Source organism: Herpailurus yagouaroundi, unplaced genomic scaffold (assembly GCF_014898765.1).
Source record: "Herpailurus yagouaroundi ecotype Mexico unplaced genomic scaffold, PumYag 247, whole genome shotgun sequence".
Classification (NCBI taxonomy): domain Eukaryota; kingdom Metazoa; phylum Chordata; class Mammalia; order Carnivora; family Felidae; genus Herpailurus; species Herpailurus yagouaroundi.
The window spans coordinates 192102-216019 of record NW_024412464.1 but is presented as its reverse complement, the minus strand read 5'-3'; the positions used below and the strand labels follow the sequence as shown (position 1 = coordinate 216019).

General features: G+C 39.2%; 1 protein-coding gene across 3 annotated transcripts in view; it reads right to left on the bottom strand.

The window, feature by feature from the left end:
• KANSL1 (KAT8 regulatory NSL complex subunit 1) overlaps positions 1 to 23484 on the bottom strand; it is a 185319-nt gene extending 161835 nt beyond the window's left edge. For 2 of the 3 annotated variants that reach the window (XM_040460059.1, XM_040460061.1), the window contains exons 1-2: positions 23388 to 23483; positions 22434 to 22571 (exon numbers count right to left, since the gene is read on the bottom strand). The gene's annotated coding sequence lies outside the window, so the exon portion shown is untranslated. Of the gene's footprint in view, positions 1 to 22433; positions 22572 to 23387 lie in introns of all 3 variants that reach the window. The other variant, XM_040460062.1, reaches the window with a different exon arrangement.
• Between the last annotated feature and the right edge of the window lie 434 nt (positions 23485 to 23918).

Below are 23918 nucleotides of genomic sequence, written 5' to 3'. Positions count from 1 at the left end.
TAAAATTATATCATGAAAGAAACAACTTTAAACTGAAATTGGTGCATGCTCTCATGTTAATATGTTATCAGCTAAATATTCAGTAGAAAGCTAGAATTGAATGAACTGAGCCAATAGTAAGAAATTTAAATCAAAGAAATTTTGGATGCAGAAGGAATATGGAAGGTCATCTAGCTAAACCTCCAACTTTTATTAGTGGGAAAACAAGGTAAGGCCAAGAGAGAACAGTTAAGATTCTACCCTAAGCCCCACAGCAGAAGGACACAATGGGATCAGAGGTCAGTCTCCAATTCTCACTTTCCCACTATATCACCTGCCTTCCAGAGTTACATTCTCCCAACAGAAACATGCTACTTACTTGACTAATAAGAACTACAAATGTGACAAAGATATTAAGCTCAAACAATAGTACCTATTTCATAGTTTCACAAGTATCAAGATTTAGCCAGATGTCAGTAAAAGAAAATCCTCACACTGATTACAAGAATTGTAAGGCTCAGAAATCAAGATTTTTTTTTTCATTAAGTGGAGGTCTCAACTCATTCAAAATATATATTCTTATGTATTCAGTCCACTAGCAACAAACTTTCAGTAAGATTAAACAGCTTAAGGCATGTGAAAAACTTTTGTAAATGGCAAAGTAGTATAAGAATGCATGGCATTCCTTAGTTTCAATCCCACCTAAAAACAAGATAAATTTCTTCTCCATACTAGAGATACAGACTGTCAAATTTACATAAAGAAATTACCTTACCATTTCACCACAGAAGTGATCCAATAACTCACTGAGAAGAAAAACTAATCTTAGGCAGTAAGTAATAATAATTGTTACTAATAATAATAACTAAAGTCACAGGTTAACTCTGAAAACACTTCTAAATCTATAAATACTTTATTTAGGGATAACTCAGAAGATAGCAACTGAATATAACTGTAACACTTAAACAAGTCGGGTTCTTTCACACCAGCTACATTAAGATCTAGGTTTTCTCCTCCATGGTACCAGATTTGAAAGTAGCAACACAGGCACTTACTTCTTTCTAATGCATGCAGTTTAATGAAGACTTTATATGAAATATTTTAATAAAGTTTCTCAAGTTGTCAAAAACTACACTGATTATTTAGGTGGATTTTAATTAATTCTGCTGCTTTAAATTTTAATACAGAACATTAAAAAAATTCTCAAATAATTAGAATTAACCAAAAAAAGTTCATTGACCAAACATAACAAAAGGAGTACTCCAATATTCTGACTTAGCTGACGAGGCAATGTCAAATGAAGCAATCTGTCTAGGACCTAAACACTGTTTCAGATGATAAACTTAAATGTCAGAATTTGCCCAAAATTTTCCAAGAAACTGCCTGGCTTCTATTCTAAATGAAACATAGAAGTAAACATGCAGAAGAACTTCAAGGCAGCCATGAACAGCCAACTCGTGGAAGGCCTGATAAAGAGAGTCAGAGGGGGAAAAATGTTCAAAGAGAAAAGGAGACAACAGGTGCACAAGGCAAATGTCACTTAAAAAATTTTTAAGTCCAGGGTGCTTGAGTGGCTCCATCAGTTGAATGACAGACTGTTGATTTCGGTTCAGGTCATGATCTCATGGTTGTGGGATTGAGCCCCAGGTCAGGCTCTGCACTGGACACAGAGCCTGCTTGCGATTCATATTCTCTCTCTCTCTCTCTCTCTCTCTCTCTCTCTCCCCCCCCCTCCCCTCCCCTCCCCTCCCCTCCCCTCCCCTCCCCTCCCCTCTCCCTCTCTTTGCCCCTCACCCACTCATGGGTAGGCTCTCTCAATCTCTCTCAAAAACAAAAACAAAAACAAAACTTTAAATCAGTTGCTAAGTCCAAAGTTAAGATGCAACTTCCAAAATCTCGCTCTGATGGCAGAACAAACCTAGGGATTTTTTTTTTTCAACGTTTATTTATTTTTGGGACAGAGAGAGACAGAGCATGAACGGGGGGAGGGGCAGAGAGAGAGGGAGACACAGAATCGGAAACAGGCTCCAGGCTCTGAGCCATCAGCCCAGAGCCCGACGCGGGGCTCGAACTCACGGACCGCGAGATCGTGACCTGGCTGAAGTTGGACGCTTAACCGACTGCGCCACCCAGGCGCCCCCAAACCTAGGGATTTTGGAGACACCACACGTGTTCCCTCCATTGGAAAGGCACACCATTCTTGAAAAGGAACATACCTTTTTAAACCACTAATTTCTGGATTCTTGAACCAGGTTTTCATGTACACTATGAGCACAGTGATATAAAATAGGGGGTAACTGAAGCCAATGAATAATCAAGAGAGACACCTTGCTGGAGTGTCAATTTCATCAAAGATTGTAGTAAAATTGCATATACTTTTATTAAAATAAACACAAATATATTATGTAGCAAAATACAAAATTCTCATTTTTTTCAAGATAAAGGAGTCTTCAGAGAAATGTCCTTTTCGTAAGAAGTTGCTCTGGACAACCCTAGACTGAGGGTACTTTAAAGGAAAATAGGAGAAACAATGCTTTAGATCATTTATGGATAAAGATGTATCCCAAAAAATCCTGAACATAATCCCTCCATAAAGATAATATAACTTGGAGAGATCTTATATAAAAATTGTCATGGATACAATATTACAAATGAGTCCATAAGCTACTGAGAACATGACTAGAATTCAGGAAATGCTAAAGTCCTTGGCTTATCTCTGTCACTCATTTACTAAGAAATCAAATATAATCTCCTTAACAATAATCTTTTCTCATTTCTGAATTAGACAAAAATAATAAAATACAATATTTGGTATTTTCAGCCATATTCCAAATTAATTCCCACAATCAAATTTAGACACAAATTTATCTAACAAAACTTGTCCCAAATGAACTAACTTCAACTAGCAGAACAAACAAATTTAATTTAAAAAATAAAACAGCTAAATGAAAGTATAACTTCTGGGAGACCTTGGGTGGCTCAGTCAGTTAAGCATCCAACTTCAGCTCAGGTCATGATTGGTTCATGAGTTCAAGCCCCACATCAGGCTTTTTTTTTTTTTTTTTTGTGCTGCCAGCACAAAATAAAGGTATTTATTTTTATTTATTTTGAAAGAGAGAGAAAGTGCATGTGCTAGCGTAAGCAGGAGGATGAGCAGAGAGAGAGAGAGAGAGAGAGAGAGAGAGAGAGAGGAGAGAGAGAACTCCAACCAGGCTCCGCATGCTGTCAGTTGCAGAGCTTGATGCAGGGCTCAAACCCACAAATCACAAGATCATGGCCTGAGCCAAAATCAAGAGTTGGATGCTCAACCAACTGAGCCACCCAGGTACTCCTAAAATAAACATTAAAAAAAAAAAAGGGGTTTTTGTTTTTTTTTTTTTAATGTTTGTTTATTTTTGAGAGAGAGACAGAGAAGAGCATAAGCAGAGGAAGGGGAGAGAGACACAGAATCCGAAGCAGGCTCCAGGCTCGTGAGCTGTCAGCACAGAGCCCGACACAGGGCTCAAACCCACAAATCACAAGATCATGACCTGAGCCTAAGTCGGATGCTTAACCAACTGAGCCACTTGGGTGCCCCTAAAATAAACATTTTCTGTAAAAAGTGTATCTTCGTTGCTTCTCGGCCTTTTGGCTAAGATCAAGTGTAAAAAGTGTATCTTCTGTGGTATCAAGAAGAAAAAAATGTTCTGTGTAGGGGAAGGGATTAAACTCACATTTCCTATTATAACTATACTGGCAACATCAAAATGTGGTCTTGCTGGTAATATTTAGCCTAAGTCATTAAATTTTTATAACATGACAACAGTAATACTAGCGTTCCTGCCTTGGAGGACTTTCTTTTTCAGTAAAACTGGATATCCCCTTAAAGCCCTAACATTCATTTCCATTCATTCATAAACATTTATTGACTGTCTACCAAATGCCAATCACTGTCGTACCTCTGGAAAAAAAAATATTAAGTCACCATCATAAGTTATGCGGTAGCCAAGAAAAACTCCTTCTATTCATTGACATTTTAAATGGTTAAAAATTCAAAGCTAAGAAGTCATAAGAGAACAATTAGCAAAATTTTAGTGCTTTATGCTTCCAACTCCATTCTCTTCTGATCCCTTTTGTGAAGCTTGCCTAAACCACCCCAAGGATGCTAAAATTAGGTATTGTTTAAGGCATAACCAGAAAGAGGTAACAGAGTACCCCAAAATAAAACCAAGAGAAGTTAAGGGAACCAAGTAGGAGGCAAGGATCTAAAGTAGTGGACTCAGAACCTCTACCCTGCATGTCTCAAGATAGGCAAAGGTCTAGAAGAGGAAAATTTGTGACCTAATCCAATTCTACTTAATTCTGCATCCCCCTTTTCATTCTCAAATATTTGTGGTTGCCCTGGGGGGATGCTTTTAGTTCTGACTGCCATGGATTCAAAAACACATCATTTCTTAAACATTAGTTATGTTAACTATTATCTCCATTCTACTAATTAGGCAATTAGAATTTGCTACTGCTAAATGAATGTCCAAAGTTAAGCCACAATTATTTCGAGATGAAGTCAAGAACACATCTCAACTCACATGATAAGGCTGTTATTACCCTGATGACTAAAGCAGAGAAAGACATAAAAAGAAAAACAAAATCAAAAAAACAAAAACCACACTTCAGACCGATATCCCTTATGGATATAGATGTAAAAATCCTCAACAAAACACTAGCAAATGAATCCAGCAACATCTAAACAGGACAGTACACCTTTGCTAAGTGTGACTAATCCTAGGAATTCAAGGTTGGTCTATAACCTGAAAGTCAATTAATGTAATACATTATACTAATAAAGGATTAAAACCACACGATCACTCAGTTGATGCAGAAAAAGCATTTGACAAAATCCAATACCCTTGCATGATAAAAACACACAAGAAACCAAGAACTGAAGAAAACTTCCTCAACCTGACAAAAGGTATCTATGAAAAAACCACATCTAACATCACAGTTAATGGAGAAAGACTGAATACTTTCTAAGATCAAGAACAAAACAAGGATGTCAGCTCTCACCACTTTTATTCAACACTGTACTGCAGATTTTAGCCAGGGCAATTAGGCAAGAAAAATAAATAAAAAGCATTCAAGTTACAAAGGAAAAAGTAAAATTAATCTATTTGTACATAACATAATATTGTATATAAAAAATCCTTAAGGAACCCACAAGTAAACTGTTAGAGCTAGAAAACAACTCCATCAATAGTATAAGATGTAAGACCACTATACAAATATCAGTTGTATTTCAATACACTAATAATGAACAATTTGAAAATGAAATAAAAACAATTATCTACAATAGCATCAAAAAGAATAAAATACTTAGAAATAAATTTATAAAATTTGCACTCTGAAAATGACAAAAATTGTCAAAAGAAGTGAAAGAAGTCCTAATTAAGTGGAAAGACATCCCATGTTCATGGATTGGAAGATATAACATTATTAAGCTGTTACCCCCTAAATTGATCTATAGATTCAAATCAATCCCAGAATATCCAAAATAATCTTGAAAAGGAAGAATGAAGTTAGAGGACTCACACTTCCTGATTCCAAAATCTAACTCAATGCCATAGAAATCAAGACAGTGTGGTACCAGCATAAGGACAGACATATAGATCAATGAAGTATTGTTGACAGTCCAGAAAAAAGACCTCACATTCATAGTCAATTGGTTTTTGACAAGAGCGCCACAATAATTCAAAAGGGAATGGGGGGTAGTCTTTTCAGCAAACAGTGCAGGGATAACTGGATATTCACATGCAGTGGAATGAAGCTGGACCCCTAGCTCACACCTTACACAAAAATTAACTCAAAATGGATCATAGACCTAAATTTAAAAGCTAAAATCATAAAATTCCTAGGAGAAAACAAGGGTAAAATCTTCATTTTTAGATTCAGCACTAAAGTACAGTAACAAGAAAAAACATGTAGTTTGGACTTCATGAGAATTATACATTTTGTGCATTAAAGGACCCCATCAAGAAAGTGAAAACATAACCCACAGAATAGGAAACAATATCTGAAAATCATATGTGACAAAGGACTTCTTTCCAGAATATACGAAGAAATCTTATAACTCAACAATAAAAAAGACAATCCAGTTTTTAAAAAGGGCAGGGATGCCTAGGTGGCTCAGTCAGTTAAGCATCTGACTGACTCCTGATTTCGGCTCAGGTTGTAGTCTCACCGTTCATGAGTCTGAGCCCCATGTTAGACTTTGCTCTAATAGCGCAGAGCCTGCCTAGCATTCTCTCTCTCCTTCTCTCTCTGCCAATCCTCTCCCCACTCCAAATAAATAAATAAACTTTAAAAAAGGGGGGGGGAGGAGTTTTGACAGAAATAGACATTTCTCCAGAGACCTACAAATAGCCAATAAACACATAAAAACATCTCATCATCATTAGTCATCAGGAAAATAAGTTCAAAGCCATGAGCTACTACTTTACATCTACTAGTATGGCTATAATCAAAATGACAGACAGTTAAATAATGTTGACAAGGGGAGTGCCTGGGTGGCTCAGTCAGTTAAGCATCTGACTTTAGCTCAGGTCATGATCTCACAGTCCATGAGTTCGAGGCCCATGTCGGGCTCGGTGCTGACAACTCAGAGCCTAGAGCCTGCTTCAGACTCTGTGTCTCCCTTTGTCTCTCTCTCTGCCCCTCCCCTACTTGCGCTCACATTCTCTCTCTCTCTCTCTCTCTCTCTCTCTCTCAAAAATAAATAAACCTAAAAAAAAAAAAAACGTTGACAAGGATGTGAAGAAATTTGTAGGTGTGCATGTAGAAGGGTGTATCTACCTTGGAAAAGTTTGGTGGTTCCTCAAAAGTTAAACAGAGTTACCATATAACCTAGCAATTCTACTCCTAGGTATAGACTCAAAAAAGGTGTCCAAACAAAAACTTATACAAGAATGTTTATAGCGGCATTATTCATAATAGCCAAAAGACAGAAACAACCCAAAAGCCCACCAATCGATTAACAATAAGCAAAATGAGGCATATCCATACAATGGAATATTATTTAGCCATAAAAATAAATGAGTAAAGTATTGATCTATGCTACCACATAGATGAACCTTGAAAACATGCTAAGTGAAAGAAGCCAGCCACAAAAGAACACATACTGTAGGATTTTATTTATATGAATGTCCAATATAGGCAAATTACAGACACAGAAAGTAGCTTCGTGATTGTCAGGGGCTGAGGGACAAAAGGGAATAGGGAGTGACTGCTAATAGATATAGGGTTTCTTTCTGGGGAGTTGAAAATGTTCTAAAATTAGAACGGTGCATCTGTGACAGATGCACAAGCATGTGAATACACTAAAAGAAAACAACTGTACATTTTAAATGGGTAAATTTTATATGTGAAGCGTCTTTCAATAAAGCTGTAAAAACAAAAATGGATGGAGCCAAATAATACTTAATTTCTAAACAATTTCACTTTCAAAAAAAAAAAAATGCTGAACCGCTTGCAAAAATGTCAAGAGAAGGCAAGCCATACTTATTTTTCCCCCTTAAGAGATTACCTCAGAGCACCAATTTGCCTTCATGTTACAGTTGCAAACTCATTACCAGCAATATACATAAGAAAAAAAATGTGGTTCCCATCAAACTTGACTTACTCTAAATAATATGAGAGTGAAATGAGGAAGACCCAACATGTCAGCAATACAATCAGTCATCTATAGGAAAATACAAACTAGAACCTCAATGAGTGAAGAGGTTAAGGAACACAAAATCCTATTACTGGAAAAGTCATCTTCAATGAGATAGGATTGGAACGTATTGCTATTTTAAAAGCTCAAAACAAAAGCAACAATATTATACTCTGCCCTAAGAATTTTATAACAGATGGTTGGCAAGGCTTCTATACATGGGTAGTTCAAGAAGAAAAAATTTGGCATTGTCATCCCCAGCACTATTTGGAATATAAATAAGATACCCTGATCCACAGATCCAGGATCTGAGAGGAAGAGTATATGTTGAGCAGGAAAGTATGCTGATCAGTCAACTCATTTCCAAGCCAGGTTAATCATCTGTCCCCCTCCCGCCCCCCATAAATCAACAATTCTTTTTTGTTTGTATATGCTCCAATATAAATGTGTTTAGCATATAAGTCTATCCCCAGCAATTGTCAGACTGATTAAATGAATGCTGAACTGGCATTCAAGTTCTAGCTCTGCCACTAGGTACCTATGTGACTTTGGGGAAATGGCAGCACCACTCTCTGTCTTGATGTAGAAAACAACAGAGCTAGACTAGTTAAATCAAGGTTTCTTTTAAAAAAATTTTTTTTCATGTTTATTTATTTTTTGAGAGGGATAGAGACAGAGTGTGAGCGGGGGAGGGGCAGGCGGAAAGGGAGACAGAATTCGCAGCAGCCTCCAGGCTCTGAGCAAGCTGTCAGCACAGAGCCTGACGCTGGGCGTGACCTCACAAATTGCAAGATCATGACCTTAACCAAAGTTGGACGCTCAACCAACTGAGCCACCCAGGCGCCCCAAGATTTCTTTTTAACTCTAACACTCAATGATTCAGAAACCCGAAAACTACAAAAATAACAATAATGTGGGGTTCAACAATCTATGTGTTTAACAACACAAAACTTCTTTGGGAGGGAACTGATAGAAAATTTTAAGTAACACAATAATGCTTTCCCAAAAATAATTAGAACCTATAACATATACAAATTACAAAACTTGGTTCTAAATTATAATCAGGAACAGACATATTATGACCCACTAGGAACAGAGATACAAAGCACACTTAACCAACATTCTGTAGAGTGAGGGAAAATTTTAAATGTTTATATTGAATACATTTACCTCCCTGCCTCCTCTCCTTTCTGCCCAGCCCCTTCTTGTCCTAAACACATTCATAAAAAAAAATGTGCTTATCAAAAAAAATGTATTATACGGTTCCCTATTTTTGGCAAAAAAAAAAGTAGACTTTAGATAAAATTAACATTAAGAAGCAAATGCGTAATACAAAACAAAGAGATGGACTTTACAATACTGTCCTGAATGCAAGGGATTAAAAAATTAGGAGCTCAACCCAAATTTTGTAGAAATGTTTATATTTTGAATCGCTAACTAGTCTGGGGGTGGGGAAGGGGAGGAAAGGGGCTAGTGGAAGAAGGAAAAAACAACTTACTCAGAATAGAAGGACAAAAAGTGAGGAAAAGCAACAAAAGATGATAAATTGTAGCTGAGCAGGAGCACTAAGACATACGGAGGCAAAACAATTAAAATCTTGCAAGAAAATGCAAAGCCACAAAGAGGGGGTTTAAATATATGAAAAACAATATGCCAAATAAAGACTGGATGGGTCACTTGATAAATAGGGTATAGACAGTGATAAAAACAAAACAGCTGATAACTTTAATTTGCTTCACTATTTATTTACTAAGGAAGTTTTGAGGGAAAAAACCCTATTTCTAAATTACTCTTTAAGACATATAAATAACTGATAGCCTATCAAATTCATCATTAAAAAAACCAGATGCTTCCAAACTAATATATCAGATGTTAGGTAGTCATGGAATCCCAAAGTATCCTCTGCATTTTAAAACAATGTAAGTATAAAATTATAAAACTGCAGGGAAGAACTTAACTGGCCAATAGTCATGAGAGGAGTGACCTCCTATAAGCACCAGAAAGATGGAATCCAGACCTGTGTCCTTTATCAACATTTATCCAGCCCCTTGCTCAACTCCTGGCACATTTAGGCACTCAAAATATATTTGCAGAACAAAAATGAACAGAAACATGCCATCAATATAACTCCCATGTACTCAAGAGAAGGGCGCTGGCTGCGAGCTTCAAACTGACCGAGCTGGCAAACTGCTAACAGGGGATGGGACCAGAAGACACATCAGCATGAATAACCTTCTGAGGAAAAGACATCACAGCTTCTAAAAGAGGAAATCACACCATACCAGTCTACCCAAATTCTCTGAGAAGAAAGTAAGCATGTGAATATAATTCATGTGGGCTTTTATAAAAGTCTTGACAAGATTCTAAGTAAAAGGTCATTTTTTGTAAGCCTGAGTGACTCCAAAATTGTGAATATTTACCATAGATAGGTTGTGATTTAGACAGAATATTATGGGTAGATGCTGAGGCACCTCCCCAAACGAAGAAGTATAAGCACAAGACTGATCGTAGGTAGCATTTTTGGAAATGCTATCTGTGATATTTGAATGAATTATATTCAAGACACGAGGAAATTCCCCATTTTGCAGATGGAATGACGAGCTCCCTGATAGTGAAATAATACAGAGCTGTAAAAATAAGGGAACGGAGAGGCGGAAAGGAGTTTTAAGTGTATCAAATGAGAAACATTTGCAAAACCTGGGATTTATTTTCAGCTTAGAGAATACGTTGGCAAGCCTGAAAGTTGTCCAAATATCTAAAAGATCTGTCCAGCAGAAGAGAAACTAGAGCTGCAGTTCCTGTGTGGACAAAATTGGGCCCAAAGTGGAAATTGCAGAAGGAGCACATTTCAACTCAACATAAGGTCAAGCTTTCTGACCATCAGACCTAAGTAAAAAGGTGATTCTTACCCTGAATTACCTCTAAGAGCCCAGTGAGATAGAGGAAGCGAAGATACCACAGGCAAGAGAATGGCAGGGATTATTACAGCATGGACAAATGGAAAGTAAGGCACCTACAGGGAGAAAACCTAAGTTGTCCCCAAAGAATTCATGGCTTCCAGTCAAAAAAATGAATTTTTGAATAATTATAGGATGTTCCCCTAAAGATACTGTGATGTTCTGTGCAAAGGCAGAGAGGAAGGGATGGGGAGGGGTTGTTAAGGAAAAGACTAAAAACAGAACATATTTTCCTATCTTTCTAGCAAATAATAATTTGGCTATATCTCAAAATGTAGTTCTGACTGGTTACCATAAATCCGGAAAGGCAAAGCAATGCTAACAAGGATCCAAAGTGTAAACAGAATGACTAAGAGGCTGAAGGAGGTTTCCCCAGAGATTACAACTTAAAATCAATCATCTTCAACGGAGAAACATGAAAGCCAAGGGCACTATGACCAAAATCTGAAAATGTATCAGTATGGCAAATATACTAATTTATTCACCAGATCTCAGTACAATAAACTAAGCTTTTAAACTTCAAAAGGTAGTCTTTTTGTCCACAATAAATAAAAAGAAATGTGTGGAATGTGTTATCACCAAGAGGGATTTAGGGTTAAGAATACTCAAGAAGTGCATAAACTTATGTATATTAAGTCCATTCTGGGGTCCTACAGGATACAAGTGATACCTTAAGTGAGGCCCTAAATCTCTGGGGTTAATGGCTTATGAGGTAACAATGCCTCACCTCAAAACATGTCTTGGTGACAGAATAACTGGCTAATGACCTCTGTCTAACAGACTCAGTGAGGTCTGTTGCTATAGTTCTTTTCATTCTTTTATTTATATGTTTTTATATTTTTCTTTATCTTTTATACATTTAGAATCCTTACATAGCTCTATACACTGAATTTTTCATTTATCACACACTCAACATTCTAAGACATTAAGTTTTCAAAAACACTGTTTTATGGTTGTATAATCATCCATCCTTAAATATGCCATAATGTACCGATTAATCTCACTGCTCATTCAAGTTTATTCTCAGTCCTCCCCAGTATAAATAGTGCTACAATGAATACCTTTGTTCACAAATCTTTCTGTATATCTCTATTTTTCTCCCTCTTAAGGTAAATTCCTAGTAGAATAACTAAGTTAGAGGACACCTTTAGGTTTTTCGATACATGTTGCCAAAATACCTTCCAGAAAAATTGGGCCCAATGCACACTTCACTAGCAGTTTTGGAGGCTGCCCCTTTACTACCATTGACGACATAGTTCAATTGCCAATTTGATAGGTTAAAAAAAAACAAAACTCTATGGGGCACCTGGCTGGCTCAGTGAGTAGAGTTGTGCCTCTAGTCTTGGGGGTCATGAGTTTGAGCCCCACAGTGGGGGTAGAGTTTACTCAAAAAAAAAAAAAAAAAAAAAAAAAGTATATCATTTTAATCTGCATTCCTCTGATTACTTCAGAATAAATATGTTTCTTATATGCCTCTTGGCAGTTGTATTTCTTCCTTGTGAACTCTGACTAATTCTTTGTCAGTAAGGCTTTTCTTACTTTCCTTTGGCATAACAAACTTTGAAAACTGGTGATGCAGTCACATATCAGTGACTTCGGCTCCCCCTGCTGGCCAAAAAATTACTACATGATCAAAACCTAGATACAGGCTACAACCACAGTTGACCCTTGACCAAGAGTTTGAAGTTCGTGAATCCATTTATACATAGACTGCCTTCAATAAATATATTGGAAAAATTTTTGGAAATTTGTGACAATTTAAAAAAACTGGCAGAGGAGCCACATAGTCTAGAAACATTAAAAAATAAACAAAACGTTAGGGTATATCATGAATGCATAAAATGTATATAGATATTAGTCTATTTTATCAGTACCACAAAATATATATGAACTATAAAACTTAAAATTTATCAAACTTACATACACACAGACTGTACATTATCTTTTCATTTTTGATGTCTACTATTAGTAATATATGTAACACCTGCAGTATTTTGTCATATAAGACAATATTGACATAGATACTGACGGATACATGATTCATCTTATAAAGAGACAATGTAAACTGATAATACTGATACAGTAAAGTACTGTAAATGTAAATGTATTTTCTTTTATGATCTTCTTAATAACATTTTATTTTCCCTGGCTTACCTTATTCTAAGAATGCAATACAGAATACATGTAACATAGAAAATACATGTTAATGAACTGTTCATGTTATTGGTAAGGCTCCAGTCAACAGTAGGCTATTAATAAATTGTGGGGGAGTCAAAAGTTATATGTGGATCTTTGTACAGGGTTGGCGCCCCTAACTCCTGCATTGTTCAAGAGTCAAACATATAAGCTTGTCCATATTCTGGATTGTTGCTAAAAACACAGTTTTTATACAGTGATAAAACAGTTCTGTGTCTAAACTCAACAGAGCACTGATGAAAAAGGAGGGAGGGGACACCTGATCACTAATAAAGAATTCTAATCAGTTCACTACCAAATACACTACGTGGTTGGAATATCACAAGCCTAAATAATATTCATTTTCCTAAACTTTATTCTAGTAATGTGAAAACATTCTAGTTACCAGGTGACACTGGCTTGTTGGCAAATTGATCTCTTTTTCAAAAGCAAAACTAAGAAAACAAAAACACCTATGTCCCATTCAATGGAAATTTAAAACAAAAACTTCCTTGCAATTCTCATTCCAAGTTACTCAGCTGCTTACACCCAACAAGCTGGGTCCTACATTTCCAAAGGGTAAGGCCAGGACTGGCGAATGTATGTGACTAACTCAGCTTTTTGATTGATACCCTCCTAAAGAAGTACTTCAACGGGGCAATGTAGTCCTTAGACCATCCGTTCAACATACACTCACTCACCAAGTGCCATAAACAGCAAGCTGTGATAGTAAAAGACAAGACTCAAGCCCTATTCTCAAAGGACTTGGAAGCTAGATGGGTGTGAGAAGTAAACCTGCAATCACTGTACAACAGAAGTGCCAGCTATGTGCACACACACCCAAAGGCAATGCCTGGGGACACAGGAAGCTGTCCGCGTCAGCTACTATGCTGTTACTGTTATTATCATCACTGTTATTAAAGAACTGGGAGAACTAAGTTTCTACAACAGGGCAGAAGTCACTTTAAACAGAAGCAACTGCTTATGTAAAGGCCCAGGGGCAAAGGAGCAGTAAGATGCACAGAAAGAACTGCAAGCAATTCAGCACCATTGAGTTCAGGGTGCTCAGAAAGGAGACAGATGATCTGGCAGGGGCCAGATCACCAGGGCCTGGATGCTTGGCAAAAGCATTTGAATTCTACCTAGATCAGGCATATGATGACATGATGAGATTGATATTTTATAAGGATCACACTGGCGGCAACTTGGAAGACAGAAGGCAGTCAAGTAGAATGATCATAAGGTGACAGAGGTCATGCAGGCAAAGGGTGACAATGGTCTGAACTCAGGAGAGAGAAGTGGAGGAGACTAAGAAAACATTGTGAGCTAGGATCTCAAGAACATGGTGACCATTATGCCACAAGGAGGAATCCTGACTTGGGTGACTGGGTGAGTGATGGTACCACTCACAGGGACACGAAAATGGGAAGAGGTTGGACCAGGGGGGAGTAGTTGATTAGGTCTTTTTTTTTTTTTTTTTTTTAAAGTAGGCTCCACGCCCAGCCAGAGCCCAATGCAGGGCTTGAACTCACAACCCTGAGATCAAGACCTGAGTTGAGATCAAGAGTCAGACACTTAACCAAGTGAGCCACTCAGGTGCACCTGATTAGGCCATTTGGAAGTGAACATGGGACAGCCAAGTAGAGATGTCCAGGAGGCAGCTGCGTGTAGGGGATCAGAGATAAGAAGACCATTTATATCTAGAAAAAACACATTTGCAAATCATCACTATATGGATGGTGAATGAGACAAAAACTGCTCTTAAAATGTCCCCGAGAAAATGCAAAGGGTAAGAGGAGAGAGGGCCAAGCTAAGGCAAACAGTGATGCGAAAGAAGAAAAGAGTCCACAAAGAAAACAGCAGCCAGAGATGACAGTGATCCAGAAAGAGGCTGAAGGCACATCATCTGTACTTTACTCTGTGTCAAGCAGCCCTCCATGTGCTTTCCATGTATTAACTCATTTCCTCCTCACAACAGTCCTCTGAGGGAGGTGCTATTATTTTTATTATTTTTCCCATTTTTCAGATGAGGTAACTGAGGCACAGAGACATTAAATAATTTTTTCAAGGTAATACAATAAGTGGAAGAGCTGAGATCTGAATCTAGGATTCTGAATCCAGAGTCCATGTCCTGTGTCACTCTTCTACACTGCTTCTCAGAAATGAAGACAAGAGGCCAGGAGGGACCACCACCACCACAACCAGGGGGGACGATCCACAGTGTCAGAGACTACAAGGAGGTCTCAGAAGATGGCCAAAAGGGATCCTCTGAATTTGGCAACAGAGATGAACATGTAAGGGAACTCATAGGTAGAATCTAGCCAAGAACCAATGGTTATAGTGTAGGGTTTTGTATTCTTAAAAAGCAAGAGGCTTGAATGTATTTATAAGCTGAAGAACAGGAGCCGACAGGGCACGGGAGGCTGAAAATTGGTTGGGAAAAGAGACGACTGACAGCCAGAGGTCCCTACAAGGAGGAACAAAATAGCTCAAGCGGCCAGAGGGGTGGGCCTGGCATGGGAAGAGGCAAAGACAGACACAGGGACAGTGGACCCGAGAGGGCTTCTTCCCTGATAGGCTTTGTGTGCTCTCTGACCCAAGAGACAAAGTCACTGGGGGAAGGGCGATTTCCTTTATAAGCAAGGCAGCTAGCTGTCTGACTTCCAAAGAAGCCCCCACAGTAAGATGCTTCCGGAACGATAATGTTAATTAAAATGTTTTATTTGATTCTTTTAGCCCTGTTTCCACTCTCATCTGGCTGCCTCACTTATCAAATTACAATCTAGGCGGAAACATTTCACAAGATGATTTCTCAGGAAGAAAAAAATCCAGCAAAAACTTAAATCACTAGGCTGTCCAGAATAAAAAGATAATTTTTTTAAAAGATAGTATTTTTCAATCTCTTCAAGTCAAGTACCTGCATAATTTTTTGAGCTTCCAGAATTACGATGGCTACTCTTTGTCCTCCAGAGCAAACCAGTCAACAAGGCCCAGCACTGCTCTCCTACTCTCTACCTGACTTTTCTCTCCAACTCCAGCCCCTACCTCTGGTGGTCTGCCTAGGCCTCATCAGCACTCTCTGGCCTAGATGAATGGCTCTTCCTCCCATAGTCCAAACAATTACCCAACACTATGAACTCCTTCTCTTCAGGGTAGGGAGATAGGAGAAGGAATTTAGGAACCAGCCTCTGATGACAACTCACAAAGCAATTTCATAATACGTATTTATCCAGAACAGTCCCAGAGCACTGTAAAAATCTGATAAAAGCAATGGATGCTTCCTCTCCATAAAATGCACAAAAGCAAAACCAGGCTGCCAAAAACTTGTCACTCTTCATATATTTTATCTATAGCAAAGTCCTTCCAGCTATCACTAAAGATCTATTTACTTTTCCTTGGCAAATAATTTATATAAACTTAGTTTGCCAGTATCCCAATCTACTACAGAAAGAAAGCATTAAAATAGCGGGGAGAGCTGCTGGAGGCTGGAACAAGAACAAGAGCAATAACCGCCTGACACTAAGGTAGGAAGTCATGAAAGTAGATGACGATAGACAAAAGAATATAGAAAATAACCCAAGAGTGGATGCCCCGCTGGCTCAGCCAGAAGAGCATGCAACTCCTGATCTCAGGGTCATGAGTTCAAACCCCACTTTGGGTGTAGAGATTACTTAAAATAAAAAATAAAATAAAATTTGAAAAAGAATAACCCCCCCCCAAAAAAAAAAAAAAGAAAAAGAATAACCCCAGAGTATGTAATACATACACACTAGTCCACTCACTTATACAGTATATTTTTTTGGTCTCTAAAGGCACATTATATTTTAGCCCAGTACAGTAACTGCTAGGCATAGTGAGGATGTTTCATAATTCTGGATTATTATTAAAAGACATAATTTTGTTCAAGGTGCTTCCTTTAAGGAGGCAGAGAAGCATGTAACACCTTTAGAAAAATTTTCACCTCAATGTTAACTTTTTAAGTCTTAGCACTAGACGTTTCAGGAGAAGGAAATCATTAAACAAAGGTGCATACAGGCCAGTGGCGAAAAGTAAGGTTTAAAAACAAAACAGGTTGGCAGCAGCTAGATCATCAGAGGTCTACATCCTACGTTAAAAAGTTTGAACTTTACCCTAATGGCAAATAGGAGAGGAATGGAAGCAGAGGACTAACCAAATCAGTCAAGCCACAGGAGGAACTTGCTCAAGGTCTTGCTATTCCTGGGGGGACCCATTCTGTCTACCCAAAAATGACAGTTTGAAGCCAAATGTTAGAGGATAACCACGCCAGCTTCTTCAAATATGGCATCTGATTGCATAGAAAACACACAGTGAGGAGGCTGTTAATTCCACATTACTGGGTATCCTTAGCTCCCAAACACCTAGAGACAGACACATGGGCCTAAGGAAATCCCAAATATCAATTTCCACAAAGGATGAGACATGGAGAGCAAGAATGTAGTCTTGACCTTAATTTTTCAAATCAGAATTTTACTCAGTTTAAAAAAAAATAATCTAACCTTGTAAAATTTTGATTTTATATAAACCTAAAGTTTCAATGGTAACAAAAATCTATACATAATAAAGATAAATCCATGAGAAGCCTAAGGAAATAATCTACTTCTTTAAATCATGTTCCCAATTTGCACCAAAATTTTCATTTCCTATGTATAGATAGTTGTTGAGGGTCTGAGGGTCTGTCACCCATGATGAGGGACGAAAGTCTGTGGGGCTGACAAGGCTACTGGATGTTGTTATGGGTTGAACTGTATGCCCCCAAAAGAGATTTTGGACTCCTGATGCCCACTACAGCAAAACTGGAAATAGGGTCTTTACAGAAGTGATCAAGTTAAAATGAGGCCATTGGGGTGGGCCTTAATCCAGTATGATTGTTATCCTTTTTAAAAGGAGAAATTTTAAACACAAAGACATGCACACAGGGAGAACTCTGTATAAAGACTGAAGTCATGTGGCCACAAGCCAAGGAACTACCAGAAGCTAGAAGAGGCCTGAACAGATCCTGCCCTAGTACCTTCAGAGGGAGCATGTCCCTGCCCTCAGACTTCTAGCCTCCAGAACTGAGACACAATACATTTCTGTTGTTTAAGCCACTTAATTTGTGGCACTTTGTTATGGCAGCCCTAGCAAACAGATGTCATAAAGAAAATTAGCAGCTCATGTTTAGTGAGCACACACCAAGTGTTTTTCTAAGAATTTTGCAACAGCAAACTCTTAGTTCTTCTGAAGTCCACCCTGGGATCTAGATACTGTAATTATACCCTTTATACAGATGAGGACACCAAGGCTCTAAGAGGTAAAGGAACTTGCCCAACATCAGCGAGAGCCCCCACTCTTACCACCAGGCTATAAGGAACTATTATTAATAATAATTATTGTAATAACAGTAGTAGTTCACTAAGTCTGATACCATGGCCTTTATAGCTATGATATACACAGCAATGTTAATATTATTTCCAATACAAAGAAAGACTCTGAATCTCAGGTTAAGAAATTGCCTAAGATCACACAGCCAAGAACATGATAGTGTATCTAACTACCAACATGAAGGAGTAAACAAAGAAAATCTTTTTACTAAAACTTTAAGAGCAAGTAAAACGTGTAAAGGCCTGGCCTTCCAATTCAATACTAGAAATATACATCTATAAGCTGAAAATTCGTCAAGATCTCAGGAGAATATGTGTCCTAGATGACAGTACCCTTTGTGTATATATATCCCTTCAGCCACTGTTCAAAGGCCATCTGCTCTCTCAGCTGTGGCCCTGGCTGTTTCTCTGACTTCCAGACACAGGACGAGAAGAGATGTAAAACTGAGATACTGTTTTTGAAGGATTTTGTAAATTTTGTATTAAATTTTTTTATTTTGATACAAACATCAGAAAGTATAAAAAATATAGTACAGTAAGAAATCTCCTTCTCACCCTGTGCTCTACCTGCCCAGTTTCTAGACTTAACAGGTAACCAAAGTCACCATTTTGTTTATTCTTCTAAAGTTTTTTTAAGGGCTTATACACCGAGACAATACAAATTTTCTTTTCTCCTTTTTTCTCCTCCAAAACACATAAAGGGTAATATAGCACACATGCTATTCTGCATCTTGCTTTGATCACTTAACTATGTATCTTGGAGACCATTCCATATCATATTGAATTATATTTTAGTTCTGCCCTTTGGTCAAGAATACTTTAATGTTTATTTATTTTTGAGACAGAGAGAGACAGAGCATGAGCAGGGAAGGGGCACAGAGAGAGAGGGAGACACAGAATGTGAAGCAGGCTCCAGGCTCTGAGCTGTCAGCACAGAGCCCGACGCGGGGCTCGAACTCACGAACTGTGAGATCATGACCTGAGTCGAAGTTGGACGCTTAACCGACTGAGCCACCCAGGCGCCCCTGGTCAAGAATACTTAAAAAAAAAAATTTTTTTTTAATGTTTTTATTTATTTTTGAGACACAGAGAGACAGAGCATGAGCAGGGGAGGGGCAGGGAGGGAAGGAGACACAGAATCGGAAGCAGGCTCCAGGCTCTGAGCAGTCAGCACAGAGCCCGATGTGGGGCTGGAACTCACGGAGTGTGAGATCATGACCTGAGCTGAAGTCAGATGCTTAACCGACTGAGCCACCCAGGCGCTCCTGGTCAAGAATACTTTTTACTTGCTTCCATCATAGTTCAATCACAATTCAAACACAAGGCAACCAGCAGTCCGTAAAGCAACCTGAGGCAAGTGATGGTGGTGTCGTAGCACATGCCAGGGCCCATACAGCTCTTCTCGCAGCCCCTCATCTTTTCTTTGCTCTTTTCTCCAACTTGCCCATTTCTCCTCCCCCTCCTCTCCATTCCTTTCCCATCTCACCCATGTCCCAACCCTGACCACTGGACCTAGGAACATCAAACATCATCCATAGTGCTGAGTCATGGCTAGCAGTGAAAAAGCTGTAGATCCCTGATATATATAAAGGGGTACATAATCTCCATGGGAATTTTTTTTTTAACATTTATTTATCTTAGAGAGAGAGAGAGAGAGAGAGAGAGAGCGCGCGCGCGCGCAAGTGGGGGAGGGGCAGGGAGAGAGACACACACACACACAGAATCCGAAGCAGGCTCCAGGCTCGGAGGTGTCAGCACAGAGCCCGACATGGGGCTCAAACCCTCAAGCCATGAGATCATGACGCGAACCGAAGTCAGACGCCCAAGTGACTGAGTCACCCAAGCGCCCCATTTTTTTTTTAAGTTTATTTATTTTGAGAAAGAGAGAGAGCATGTGCACGAGCTGGAGAGGGGCAGAGAGGGAGAAAGAGAGAGAGAGAGAGAGAGAGAGAGAGAGAGAGAGAGAATCCCAAGCAGGCTCCCAGCTATCAGCACAGAGCCTGAGTCGGGACTTGATCCCACAAACAGTGAGATCATGACCTGAGCCGAAAAAAAGAGCTGGCCACCCAATCAACTGAGCCACCCAGGCACCACTCCATAGTAATTTCTAATTAACAACAGTGCCTTAACTGCCTTGAGGAGTTTTTGTTTGGCACTCTTTTCCTTTTGTTATCTTTCCTTTGGTACTTTGGTTGGTGAAAAGGGTGCGTATTGGCGCTATTTTCTAAATGCATGGAAACAAGCACATACTCAGGTCTAACATGTAAGTAATGCCTGATATAACGAGTTCATTCTGAAATATGACAATGAGAAACAAAATATATGAGCTATAAGAAACAAACATTTTGTTTCCAAAGTATACATTTTAATTAGCCGACCATTTTTTTTTTTTTTTTTTTACTTAAAAATAAGCAGCTGTAATCTGAAAATATATCTCAGAAACATTTTAAGGACATTCACAACAAAAGAGAGTTCTCTCTCCCTTTTTAATTTTCTATCCTTCAAATTCAATGTCATCCTCTTCTTCCCAAAAGCTGCCCTTTTTTTCCTGCCCAGATGAAACACTATAGCTTTCAAGATGGTTTGTTTCTGTTTTGTTTTAAGTAATAAAAGGAATAGGAGAATGATAGCAAACAAATTTGTTTAGACTCAAAAGAGGTCTTCCAGTGATCAAAGAACTGGTGAGGCAGCCACACAGTAGGTAACAGGTGGTAACTCACACAGTATGGAACACTCACTTCCATTCTGTTTGCCTGCCAAGCCAGAGCCCTTTCGTACAACTTCAGAGGTTGCTGTGGGACTATATTGTAACACACCAGGTTCAGCGATTTAGAGTTAACATTTTAAACATCATATACATCTTCAAAACCAGGCCTCTAAGTACCTAATAGCTTAGTTAAAACTAAGGTGACTGTAAAATAAAATCTGATATATTGGGTCTCAATTTCCTTAGGTTTCTAGAGAACTGGTACCCATTCATAGCCCCTTGCCTACTTCCTGAAGATAATAGGGGCCACCAGGTCCTGGCACTAAACACTCGGTGCCAAAGAAAAATACTCTTGTACAAGGTCCTCTAATTCTCATGGGTTCAGGACTGCTGGCTGGATTCCCCATGCAACCCCTCCAACTCTACAAAGAGAATGGCTGGCAACAGTGTCACTTTGGCTTCCTTTATACTAATATAAGCACTCATTATCCAACAATAGCAGCTGGAACATAAATGAAGATGAGAATTCAGTCTACATTGACCTAAAGATTTCCCTCAGTCTAAATATTTAGTTACACAGACTGCATTATTCTCTGATTTTTCCACTGCATTAACTTGGAATTCCACAGGGCAGACCACCACACAATAGTCTCAACTACACTAGGATTTAGTTCGAAAGGAAGGCAACCTGTGCCACCTGGTAAAGCTGGCAGAGGGTATATCCATCATTCCTTACCTTTCTCTCTCCATCATTCCTCCCATTTTCCTCCCTACATATGTCTTAAGCTTTACCCTCTGTTTAGTCCTAACGCAAAGTCCTTTGACCACCTATGTACAAGAGACAGAAGGAACCAAGAGACTGGAGGACCATGATTATCAATGAGGGCTTTTTCATCTCAAGATCATCTAGCCACACCGTCCAAGAAATTTATCTTGTGAGATGAAACTCGACACAAAGTGCTACCCGTTTGAGAAAAATAGTGTAAATTCAAATGCACAGGACCAGGGGGCAGTAGGAGAACCCTCCAACAGAGTACGGGTAAACCAAAAGGTCTTAGAACGTTCTCATCTACTTACTATATGAAGTTTCAGAGTAAACAAATGGTTAATGACACATCTTTTGTAACACATGAATCAGCTACAGATTTGCAACAGTGGGACACACCCTAGTACCTATGACTCTAAAGTACCTGTTTGAAAGTAGACCTGGATGTTTGACTGTCAGTCCATCCTATGAGATTGGAACACAATTTTTACAACTGTGTGTGGGTTGTCATGATTTAAAGTTAAAAAGTAAACACATCATTATAATGGAAGTTAATCTGAGAACTTCCCTAATACTTTAACACCAATAATCAAGAACAGTAAGTAGCCAAAGTAAGGAGTAACTAATCAGTCCTGGAAGCACACACAATAGGAGTTCTGGAAGGGAAAGGAGTGTCAGACAAGAGGGCTGAAGAGCTGCAGATTCAAGGATTTTAGAATATTCTCAATTCTAAAGAAAAAAAAAATAAAATGAGAACTTTAATTTTAAAAACAACACATCTTACCTTGAGAGGCATCCAAAGAGCAGTCATAGTGTCACAAGAGTTCAGACAATACTCAGAAACGAGCAAGAAGGGAGTCTCTGTAGTCCCTCAGCCACCAAGTATGAGCAGGTAGGAAAATTTTTTGTTTCAAGAAGGTATCTGAAAGAGAGGACTTTCAGTGAGACTAAAAACTAATCAAGAAGCCAACAGTTTAAGCTATCTGGACAGAAATTCAAAGTACTATTTGCCTCACCATCCTAAAAAGATGTACAAAACACAGTCCGCTTAGAAAAGGGCAAATGTGTGTATGTATATCTCCATCTATATGCAGAAATGTATTTTACATAAAATGTGGATTAAATGTGTAACACTTTAGATAACATAAAATTGCTTATCAAATAAATAATTGGAAAACCAAAAACCCAGATGAAAAAATGATTATCCAGGGTACTTCAAAAACACTATTGAAAAGTGATTTGTTAACGGACCATCTAAAAAGACCCTTGCCACATTTAATTTTATCCAATAAATTAAAACCTCTCTGATCATCCTGATGGTCCTAAATTTTATGAAATTTAAGTTTCAGAGCCCATTCTACATGAAAAATCTATTCTTGACTTAAGTGCTGCAAGCAAATAAAAGGCCCTTCTTTCCGAGGGATCTTTAAAAGCAGACCAAACAACTTAATTTTGAGGATGGGGAGCAGGCAAGTTTATGTGGAGGAAGGAAGATCGATTAAATGACCTCTTGTCGGATCCTTGTTCAAGTCCTAGGCCTGGATGAAAATTCCAGCTTAACCAGTTACTGTTTCGCTTAAAATGGAGGCTTGCCCGAGCAGGGACAAAAACAAAAAAAAACAAAAAACACACAAAAAAAACCCAAAAAAAACCCAGCACCCCCACCCCGCAAAAATAAATTTTGAAAAATCAAAGGCTACAGTACCCTGATTTCTTAAGAAAAATTAAAAATAAAAACCTCTGGAGTAGATTTGTTCTTGCTATGCGCTTGTCACTTCTGCTTCGAAGACTTGGCATCACTTTCCTCACCGCTCATCGGATTTGGGGGGAGGGCGGAGTCGGGGCGAGGGGGGGGGGGGGAGTTTGACTCTTGACCCAAGTCTCAGGAGGGTTTAATAGCCCCTCCAAGATCCTCACCGCAAAAGCCAAGGGGAGAAGAGAAAGGGGAGAGCCCGAGTTCCCACCCCTCCCCCCACCTTGGACCCTAGTCCCAAACCTAGCCCCCCCCACCTTCCCGCTGAGGGGCGACTCCTTCGGCCCCATCCCCATTGTTAGGGTGGGGGCGAGTGGGGGAGTGGGCTCAGGGCAGGGGCGCCGGCGGCCGTTGCCCCGGCTTGCTTCAGGAGGGGCGGCCCGCGGGATGCAGCTTCCCTTCCTCTCCGCGTCGGTCCGTCCCACCTCGGCTCGGCCTGGCGCCCCGGGCTCTGCTCGGCGCCCCCGGCCCCGGGCCCGGCCCCGGCCCGCCTCCGGGCAGCCAGGGCCCCCCGGC